Here is a 12,027-nt window from a genome sequence, read left to right on the forward strand (position 1 = left end):
CAGTTTGACATTTAATCAGTAGTAAAAAAAAGTCAATTTTCAAAGTAATTTTTACCCAAAATTATGTTTGTACACTTATTTGAAATAATATTCAGAATTCCAAGGGGCCAATTTTATTGTTGAAAAAGGTCGGATTTCTTAATACATATACATCATTCTAATTGATTGTTACTCACATTCAGACATTCTTCAAATTTTGTGCATGCATCTTCCAAAAACCATGCACTTTCATGCATAAATCAACAGCACTCCAAGCCACATTTGCTATGCCTAGTTAGACTTTCAGATATAACCTCATTAACATACATGTCTACTTGCCTAACAACTCAATCTGAACAATATTGCCATCAGTTTAGGTGGTGTTTGTGTAATTAATGGAACACATTATTACAGTTTTTGCATGCTCTTGGGTAAAGGAATGCAGAATGCAAAACACAAAGTGAAAGATACTGTGGTAATATGAAGGAGTTAACCACCAAAACCAAAAGTAAAAGAACTTCTGGTCAATCCAGGCAGTGGAATACTACACGGGCATTAAAACTGTGATATCCAAGAATATCCACTCATGTTTGGAAATAGTCATGACACATATTTCAGAGAAAAAGCCAGAACAAAAGTGTATATACATCTGACCTTCACTGTGTATGCCTGTCTTCTTTACCTTTTCTTAAAGGTATCTTTCTTGCTATCCTTTTAATAGCTGGGCAGGCGTGCAGACTTCCCTTCATGTGTCTCAACAGCAGACACTGGTTCACGACAAAAAGAGGTCAGAAAAGAACCCAGGCTAAGGCACAATTTGGTCTGCTTAGAGTGGTCATCTAAGGAAGCATACAATGGCACTAATGATGGCGGTAGTAGTAGTACTAGGAGTACTAGTAAAAACAAATAGTATACTAAAAGAATGCAGGTACAATGGGTTACTTTTCATTAGAGGTGCAATAAGGAGAGGAAAAAAGGAAGCAAACAAAAAGATCTAGAAGGTGTAAGAAGATTAATCATCTGTTAACTACAGAGCTACAGAGGTTATTTTGAGAACCAAGGACCCATAAAATTGGAATCAGAGGCATTCTTTGCCCTTGAAATCAGGTCAGAAGAAGGATGACTCTGGGGACACTTACCAAAAAACATTGAGATGGGTCCCAGCAGTGGGGAGAACATGCCAGGTAAGTGATCTATTGAGAGCAGGCAGGAGGAATGGACTCCCTGGTCCCACACAGCAGATTCCCAAAGAGCTGGAAGTTTCATCTCAAATGTTGTGCCTCATAGTTGCATATGATTTTTACTGGCAAATTAGAAACTTGCTTCCCTGTATCTATTCAATAGAGGCCTACTCTTCACAGTTGCTATGTTGACAACAGCACGTTTTTCAGCAAACGAGCTGAGTGAAATCTTTGTAACATTCTAGCAGTCCTTAGCTTCTGTTTATAACATTTTAAATTTCCCTAGAAGCACAAGGTTATTAATAAGAACTAACATTGATTTAAGCATGCTCATTCCTTGCTCATGACTGTTTAATTCTTGTGTTAGTATTATCATACTGCATGGTTATTTTTACCTGCATTTCAGTCCCCTTCAGAGGGTCCTGAAGCCCCCCAAGGGGTGCCTCACACCAACACGCACATGCCTGTTAGGTGCACTCACAGACTTCATGCTGTACTTTTTTTTCCTGAATGGGTCCCCAGGTATCACCATCCATTACCCAAGTCTGCTTGAAAGCAGATCACCCCTACTTCTGCTAATGGTGCTACCAAGACTTCCAAACCAAGTGTTTGTGCTGAGAGCAGAACACTCACAAAGGGGAGAGCCCTTGAGGTGGCAGATCCAAAGGAGTTTGGGGACCCAGATGGGTGAGTGGCCCTCTCACTGAGCCTCCACCATATTTTGTTATAGGACAGGATGTAGTTCCTCTAAAACATGGTGTTAAAGTGTCAGTCAGGCCAACAGCTGCCAGCTCTCTCTGTACACCAAGGGCCTCCAAAAGCAGTGGAAGAGGAGATGGAAAACAAAGCCTACCACCACCCCCACACCTCCATGCCCTCCACACTGTTTTCCAGAAGCAGCTACCTGGCCTCTGGATGACCCTGGCCCTTTTCTGCTCTGAATATTTTGTTGTTGTTGTTTCTGTTATTTTCCCCCTTTGAGCCACATCTTTATCACAGTGTCCCTATAACTAAATAGGTCACTTAGGTGGTTTTTAAAAGAGACAGGTCTCTCCAGTGGTAAACTCAAGTATCCGCATCTAAAGAAAGAGAAATTGTTTTTGAGCGACAGTTGTTTTCTTCATCTTTTGCCCAACAGGTCTTAAAACCCATGGGATTGAGATTCGGTGTCAGCCCTCATCTCTCTGAGTGGCTTGATCACCTTGACTCCCTTGGAAGTCTCAGTTCTCACCAGAAAGGGCAGCCTCTCTGTGTCTCCTCACTTCTGTGACAGTCTCCAGTTGGCCTCTGGAGCACTTTGCTCCATTTTTCTGGTCCTCCTATGTAAACCTTCACTGAGAAATTCTTTTTCCCTCTTCCTGGTCTCCCTGGAGCTGCTGCTTATAATCACCTCAGCTTCTTGAATCTACCTTTATGAAGATGGCAACCAGCTTCCAGCGATGTCTGCCCAGCTGCACTCTTGGCGGCCTTCCTCTATATGTCACCTTCCAAGAACCCCAGTCCAGATGAGAGCTCTGAGGATTCAATTATCCAAGAGGGAAGGCTTGGTTTTAGGAAATATGGGCATCTGCAACTACTTTCCTGTACATGCCAGACATATGATGTCCATTTCCTGGTGACCAAATGACCCAGAGTCTGGGCCAGCCAATGAAATATCCATGAAGGGGGGTGGGGCAGGTATACATGAGTCTCCAGTACAATAAAAGTGCATGTCTTGTGGACAGGATGCCAAGAATATTATTCCAGGTTTTTGAGGGGTAACCTGAATCCATTCACTCAACCTGTAAGCATGTCTACTATAATAATACCAGGCATTGGGCTAAGTGTAATAGAAATGGATAAGAATCAGGTGTGACTCCTCTCCTCAAGTAGCATTTATATAGGACGTACCAAGTCTCAGAGAAGATCTTCACCACTTGCACCAAATAGCAACTCTGTGGTCTGTATAAGTAGTAAAGTCTTTGATTAACATTTTAAGTCTCTAAGCATGTGACGTGCAGCTCCCAAATCAATATAAGGCAAAATACCTAATGTGAAGCTACTATGACTGAAGCCCAATTGCACTATTTAAAACAGGTTTTAGCCATTACTTTATGGCCAAATTTTCAAACTTAAAAACATGAACTGGGAACTCCGAGGGTACCCACCCGATAGCACGTTGGGTACTGCTTACCTTATCAAAGTCAAATTTGCTTTCATTAAGGATAATTCCTATTTAAATGGATGACCCAGACAAACTAGTTTAAGCTTCTACAAATGAAAATGCAAATAAAACATCTGTTTCTAACTGATTTCCACTCATTATTTTAACTTCAGAGGAGGAGAGGTTAGGAAGTTTCTAGAATCATTTGAATGCCAAGTGCTTTGATCAGACATGCTGTTAGGATCCCGTGAGCTGATGGACTGAGCTTTTAAGAGGTAAAATCCCTCAGAGCTTTAAGACAAGTCAAATACAAACAAGATGACAAGCTTAAGAGACTGGACATTCCAGGTAGAGATGTCTAAAAAAACAAATGAGAATTTGGGAGACATAATATACTGCAGCAGAGGGAGAAATGAATGTGAGACATAACTCAATGTGGGAGAAAGACCTGAGAAAGAAAAAAATCTCATTCGTGTCGAATATATCTTCTTTAGAGACTCGGCAGTCATACTGAAATAAGGCAGTCAATGCAAGAAAGCCCCTTTGATTTGGAGGATACTTGACAGGTACAAGAAGCCAAGAAAATATAGAGGGACAGCAAAACCTAATGATAAGTACACAGGGAAAGAACAACCCCGCTCAGACAAAGGTGGGTCACAGTGGACACTAGCTCTGACTTCTTGGTCCTTTTAGTCTAGGTCTCCATGTTTTTCCAGAGACATTTGAAAGGTTGGAACAGTATTTATGGCTGTCATCTCTGGCACTGCTAGTTGTTGTGTCCAGCGGTCACCCACCAAAATAAGATGAGATGGAGCAGAGGATCACAGGTATTCAGGCTCTAAGGTTTGTCACTTGCCTGGCTGTATGACCTTCTGCAACTCACACAAAGTCTTTGAACCATATTTTAACCATCCCTTAAAAAGCAGCAGCTGTCTGGGAGGGGAGTTTTAGTTTGTCTGTAAAGTGTATGAAACATAATAATTGATCATTAAACATAGCTGTTGGCATTATCATTATTAATTCTACAAAGAGGTTTTTTTTTTTTTTTTTCAAAGAAGAAGCCAGGGAGTTGGCTTGAAGAAAAATATTTAAATGCCATAGACACAAATGCATCCTTTAAGGCATATTTCTGCTTGAAATTCCCCATGTGAAACCTAGCATCCTCTTCCTTTGGTAAGGATTTTCAGATTTAGACTCTAACATGTAACTACTTGGTTAATATTTTGCTTCTCCTACTGGGCACACATTTACTTTTTAAATATTGATATACTGATCTGCTATTCTTTTTCATTTTATTTGAAAACAAATCTTTTTTGTAATGTAGTTTTAGAGATTCCATAGTAATCAAGGAAGAGAATTCTGCGGCAGTGACTCTTAAATGCTCCTGAAGTCATACATTACTTTGGAATCTGATAAAAGCTATAATCACTAGACCCCACAAAAAGCAGATCTGCACACATACAAACATAGTTATAGGGGTTCGTACATTCTCTTGGAGCTACAGAAAAAATAGGTAAAGGACTATTTATTTAGGACATCACTAGAAATTTTTAGAATTGTCCCCTACTCCCTAAAATAGTAAAGGAGGAATTACTCAAAGCCAATTCTTTATTCCTTAAGAAGAATCATTTGTCTTGAAGTTTGGTTTGAGTCACATTCCCTGGTTACTCATGGAGAATATGAAGGGTTCATACCAGGTATATGACTATGGATCAGTTTAAGGAAATCAGTTTTGAAGAAATCATCTTCCATGTAGCCTCTTTAGAAAAAAAATAATTTGCCTGAGAACTCTCTTGAATGCCTATTAGCTCCTCTACTTTATAAAAGAAAGGCATCCACTTCAACCATCCCCAAACTTAGTGTGTCTCAGTGTCCTGTGGAATAAAAATCTTTAAGTGTCAAGAAAAGGGAAACTTCTTATAATGATTATAATCAAGTTACCATAAGCCCATAAACCTACTGCAAGGATTTGGATTCTTCTATTCCTTGTCATTTGTCAAAGTAGGGCAAGAAAGCAAGTTAAAGAAAGCATCAGCAAGAAAAATAGAATGTTAAGAATTATTTTTTTTTATTTTTCACATATCCGAATATAAGCAATTCACCCCAGCTATGCTCGGTAGGGCAAGTGAAGAGCTAAAAACACAAAGCTCCTTCCAAACAGCATCAGCAGAGTAGGTAAGGGATTGAAACTTTTAACGGTCACTGAAATATTTTATGGAACTACCAAATTTTCAAAAGACCCTGGATAAAATCTCAGATAAAAATTTCATGTGATATATTTCATATTCTTTGCGTTACTCAAGGAGTTATTAAAACCTAATTTTTAACAATTATCATTAAATATTTATATGAACTACAGACAATTGTCATTTTATTTCATCCTATAAAAGGTTTAATAATCTCTACTTCATATTTAAAAAAAATAATATGCTAGCTCCAGATAGACTATAGTTCTTGCCAGTACACCCCCTTTCTTTCATTAATGCCTACAAAGAATCTGGGCATGATTTGCCTTATTAAGAAATGGAATTCCAATAAAATTTCATTTATATTTAATAATTGTCAGAATTTATAATTGATTTATACTGTTTATAGATTAATTGAGCATTAACAGTCATGTAATATCTCAATCCAGAAAAAAATATTTTTAATAGTTACATCCACAGGAAACAAAGCATATTAAAATGTTTTTATATATGCATACATACCATATATACATATTTTGTTGTAGATATATATGATAAAGTGACTAATAAAGAATTTTCAAGTATGTAATTATAATGCATTAGGTAACACTGTGGAGCAAGAATAAAAATGGGAGTTCAAGAAAAAAAAAGAAAGACCTAAAAATCATTCAATATTGGGATGCCTAAGTGGGCTAAGTATCTGACTCTTGATTTCAGCTCAGGTCATGATCCCAGGGTCTTGAGATCAATCCCCAAGGTAGGTTGCACTCTGGAGGTGCAACCTGCTTAAGATCCTCTCTCTCCTTTTACCCCTACCCCATATGTTCCCTCCCTCCCTCTCTCTCTCTCCAAAAAAAAAAAAAAAAAAAAAAGAATGAATAAAAATTTAAAAAGTATATTTGTGTATGTTTTTGTGCTATTGAGTTTCATGTTATTATGATATATAGATTTTGTTTGATATACTTTTTTAAATATTTTATTTATTTGAGAGAGAAAGAATGAGAACATGAGCAGGAGGAGAGGCAGAGGGAAAGAGAGAGAGAGAGAGAGATAATCAGATTCCCTACTGAGCAGGGAGCTTGTGGCTGGGATCAGGACCTGAGCCAAAGTCAGAGGCTTAACCAACTGATCCACCCCAGGCGCTCCTATCTGATATATTTAAAAGTATGGCATAACCACTTTATTTGTAAAAGTCTTCAGAATTCTATCCTTTGAAACCACTTAAACTTATGATGAAAAGTTGTAGATGACCGTGTTTGTACTGAGTCAGAAACCACATAGTTTTATCAAATTATTTCAGAAGCTATGCAAATAAAGATTTCTAAAAATCAGTGCTCTCAATTATGATTCAATATGTGACAAACATAATGCTAATAACAGGAGTGACTCAAATTACATATATATGGTATATACTATGTGTATTACACAATTATATAGAATTATATAGAATTATACATACATATGTATGTATGTAACTCGGCTATTTGATTTTATTGCTATGTCCTCTTCTGTTGTTTTTTTTTTTCTTTTCTCTTTTAGCATGGCTTACCATATGATGAATGAATTTAAAGGCAATGTTTTGAGTGATCTTTCTAATTTATCTCTGGATTTTGCCCATTAAAAGCAAAAGACTTATACTAGTCTGACTTATACTTAGTATCATGTGTGACCCTAATTTGGAAAGTTAGTGCTCTTAGAGTTAAGAGTTTGTGATCAAACAAGTTTGAACCAGTCATATTGCCTTACCTTGCCCCATTGGAAGTGGGTATGATTAGTTTGCCAATCTTATTAATACTTTTTTTCAAGGGCCTTTTAAAAAAAGGATTTATTTATTTATTTATTTATTTATTTATTTATTTATTTAGAGAGAAAGAGAGAGCATGAGCAGGGGCGGGGGCAGAGGGAAAAGGAGAGAGGAAATCTCAAGCAGACTCTACACTGAGCACAGAGCCTGACCTGGGGTTCAATATCACAACCCTGAGATCATGACCTGAGCTGAAATCAAGAGTTGGACACTTAAGCCACCTGACACCACACCCTTCAAGTGTCTTTTCCTAAGCACTGAGTCTTGTAAAGAACCTTTACTAGGAGCTATTGAGGACATACAGAGGAACCCAACCTAGCTCTGCCTGTGGGCCCTGCCCATGGACCCCTCAGGCTGTGGAGAGTGCTCTGTAGGTGGAGAGATGGGAGCAGAGTCATATGGATTTCCTATGGGGACACAATTTCTTTCTGATCATTTCCATTTCAACACATGATTGAAGCCTTATGGAAGAGATGGCATTCATATCTGGAAATACATTTCGAATATTTTCAGGGATGCCTGGGTGACTCAGCGGTTGACCGTCTGCTTTCAGCTCAGGGTGTGATCCCAGGCTCACAAGTCTCACATCAGGCTCCCTACAGGGAGACTGCTTCTCCCTCTGCCTGTGTCTCTGCTTCTCTCTATGTGTCTCTCATGAATAAATAAATAAAATCTTTAAAAAATAGAATATGAACATTCAGAAATGGAGGAAAGCTAATCATGGAGGCATATTAATAATATAAATAAAATTGGGGGTAAAAATGTTATTAAAAGTTCAATGAACAGTAGTCTAGGATATACCAGGTGTTACATATTTTAGCAAATATTTTACATTTATTTTCTTATAAAGCTTGTGTTCTGTGGCTGCATCTGAGTTTTCAAAACTGTAGGTTGCAATGCGTTAATGCCTTGTGAAATCAATTTAGTGGAGCACAACCAACTTTTGAAAAAGCAGTGAAATAGAAGAGAGCAGAATAGAATGGTTAATTATTAATGTGTACTACACAAAGTGGGAGTTATTATTATTTTGTGAAATTTTTATTTCAGAGATGTGTGTGGATGTAATGTGATGTGAACTAGACTTCTTTTAAATTTTTTTTAAATTTTCATTTATTTATGATAGTCACAGAGAGAGAGAGAGAGACAGAGACAGAGACAGAGACAGAGACAGAGACACAGGCGGAGGGAGAAGCAGGCTCCATGCACCGGGAGCCCGACGTGGAACTCGATTCCGGGTCTCCAGTATTGCGCCCTGGGCCAAAGGCAGGCTCCAAACCACTGTGCCACCCAGGGATCCCCTGAACTAGACTTCTTACTGTATGTTGCTGAGCAAATAGCCTTAAAAAAATCTAAGAGAAACACAAACAAAAAGTGGGTAGAGGAAAATAAATATGGAGTGGAAGTTTGCAGCCTATTCTCTACTTTGAGTGATCTGGTGGGGTGGATCATATTGTATTAAGCAAAATGAAGAAGAAAACAAGAGTAGTAAGACATTTGGGGAGAAATCAGCTTATGAAGGAAGTTTATGATACATTGCGCTGAGACACCGTATTGACTGGAGGTGGGCATTTCAAGTAGACTCCTGACCCTGAGGAATGAAGTGTTACCCAAAAACATAAATTTGGAAGATATATGAGAGAAAAAAAGTAGTTAAAGCTTAATCTTTGATTAAGGCTACCCATTATTTCTCCCAATGTTAAAGAAAGTTGAAGAAAATGAAACTAGTTTCCCAGACAAGATATTAGCTAATGAAAAATGTCACGTTTGGTCAGTTCCTTTGGATGACTCTCCTCAAAGACCCATAAAGGAAATTGAAATGGTGCCACTCTAGATTTCCACAGCATTCCATCCAGGTGTGCTTGCCCAGCACAGGGGCTAAAACAGAGAAGGGGACATTTTCTTTGCATCCCTGCAGCATCAGCACATTTCTGAGTTTTTATCATTGATTATGTCATTGAATGCATGAATGTAAAGTGAAGCTGTCAAGTTCTGCAAAGCACGAAGCTTTAGAAATGTCATTGTCACAGAGTGCACTTTCCCCTTGGAAGCTAAACGATCCTAGCAACTTTACCTAAGGAAAACTCTCTCCAGTTGAGTGGAAGACAAGCAACATTGAGACTCCCTGGCATTCACAGATGTCCTCTTAATAGGGGACGAGTGGCACCATACAGATGCATTTCCATTGCCTTTCTGCTCACACACAGGCCCACTGTGCTACTGAGGATAAATTGTACAAACATGAGTGTGTCTGAGAGGGGAGACAAGATAGCTGGGAAGCTGAGGATGTTAACTTGGATCTGTATTTCAAAGTTTCAGTGTTAAGAACAAATTCCTAAGTTTTTTGAAGTCCTTTATCTTCACTTCCTCCTCTTTCTGACTTTATACAGTCATTAAAAGACCATAGAAAAAATCAGTTTGTACTTTGAGGTCCATAGTGACACTGTGCCCAGGATGTTTAGCAAATGCTTTTTTCTCCCTATATTTTCTCTCTTGCTTGATTGGTTCAAGCAGTCCACAGGCTCTGGGGTACCTTGTCTCAGCTGAAGTGTGAAATGGGGCAGAAAGCATTCCTGCATTTTCTTTCTGAAAGTCTAAGCCACAGAATACAATATATTATAAGTATCTGAGAAAGGCAGGCATGGAGGGTGTAGCTCCAAGGAAAGATTTTAATTACTGAAAAGAGTCTCCCAAAGATTGCGGAAATAATATTAAAAAAAAAAAAAAGGCCTGTGGGTTTTGGAGAATGGAGATCTGTGCCCTGTACATACCTCAGATAGAGTGGTGGTGCATTTCTTACCCTCACCAAGGAGTCTGGTGTCCTGAACAAGACATGAAAGCATCAGGGAGCCAGAGAACCTGAAGACATTGTTTTGGCTGCAGCAAGAAGGTTGTTGGCAACAGCAGAATGGCTGGAGCCCATCACTGATAAATGAGCACCTCTGACATGTGACATTACAGAAGATTCTGGAAGCTTGTCCCTATTTCAGTTCTATATATAAGAGGGAGTGACTGACATTAGATATCTCACAGTCCAGAGCAATGGGAGCTTATTGTTGAAATAAAGTTGATTTGTGCAAAAAAAAAAAAATAGATTTACTCTATCTGGCAAATTGTGATTTGTGGACTGAGATTGGTAATCCATTGCACTAATCTGTGATCATTAGGTGGTTGGAATGTTCCTTGACTGTAATGATCACTGCCTACACACACACACACATACACACACACACACTTCAGAATCAAAGGCAAAACTTCCCGCTGAACAACCTAATGGCTACACTGGCCAAGTTGTATAAAAATAAAGATGTGAAACCACAGGGAAAAAGTAAATCAAAGTTCTATGTCTTGCAAATCACAGTGATATAAGAATCACCTTCATTTGCAAATTTTAGAATCCATCAGCAACCATTTTCCTATGTAAGATTTGTTTCCTTCTAGAAATTTCTGTGTACACACACAGGTTTTGTAAAATTGGGAGCATTCTCAGTTTGGCAGAGCAGGCTGCTCCAAGCCATCTTTGGCTTGGGGTTGCCTGTCTCTTCATGGCCAGATTTCAGCCAGTTGTGCAGAGCATTCCCACACTGGTTTATTTCTTCCCAAAGACAATGCTAATGGGACAAAGACTGAAGCAACTCCTTCCTTGACTTAATTTCCACCATTTAGAGCTCAGACACCATTCTCTAAGTGCATATTCAGGGATGAATTTCTGCTTGTTTGGCCAATGTATTAATTTCTATAGCTAATATATGAATTAGCACAAACTGGGTGGTTTCTCACAATAAAAATTTCTTCTCTCCCACACTGGAAGGCCTTAAGTCTGAAACCAAGATATCTGCAGGGCCATGCATCTTCCGCAGGCTCTAGAGTACATTCAACATGTGCACAGACACAAAAAGAATAATATTTAATTAACCATAGTGACACCAAGTGTACAACATTACTGTTAAACTTTTAGAGCCATCTCTATTTTATTCAACTGCTGGTGTCATAAAATAGGTTGCAAAAGAACAAATCATTAAATCCTTAAATGTTTGAAATATTCCATTTTATGAATGAATCACAACTCAGAGCTTATTCCTTTCATTATTAATGGCCAGATAAGTTACTATTTGAAATCATGCTTTTTAATAAATACCTCCATACTGCGTATGTTTCTGATCCCCTATATGATAGTTTCTCTATCACAAGTACCTACCTTAGAACTGCTGGCTTACAGGTTGTGGGTCATCTTAAACTTCACTTGACTTCGCTGATTTACTTTTCTGCAGATGTTATTACGTACATTTATATCTCCATTCTCATGCTGGGACAAGTTCATTCTTTTTTTGCCAATTTACTCCATCGCTGCCATATACCAAGCTTTAATATTTGTGAAATATATTGTCGATATACAAATGTATATTGGTTTTATATTCTCCATTTTATTCTACTAACCTAATGGCCCTGCTTGCACAAGTACCCCCCAATAGCTTTATAAAGAGTCTTGAATATTTGATTCTGGGAGTTTCTTTATAGTATTCTTCAAAATTTTCAAAATGTTCCTGTTATTCTTGCCTTTTTATTCTTCCATATACATTTTAGAATCAGCTTGTCCAATGTTATAAATCTCTGTTGGCATATTGAATGGGATCACTTGGTATTAGATTGCAGAGAATTGTCACTGTTAACCACAGAGAGTATGCCCATCCATAACCATGGTATATCTATTTATTTAGGTATGATACTCATTTTCAA

Source organism: Vulpes vulpes, chromosome 14 (assembly GCF_048418805.1).
Source record: "Vulpes vulpes isolate BD-2025 chromosome 14, VulVul3, whole genome shotgun sequence".
NCBI lineage: Eukaryota > Metazoa > Chordata > Mammalia > Carnivora > Canidae > Vulpes > Vulpes vulpes.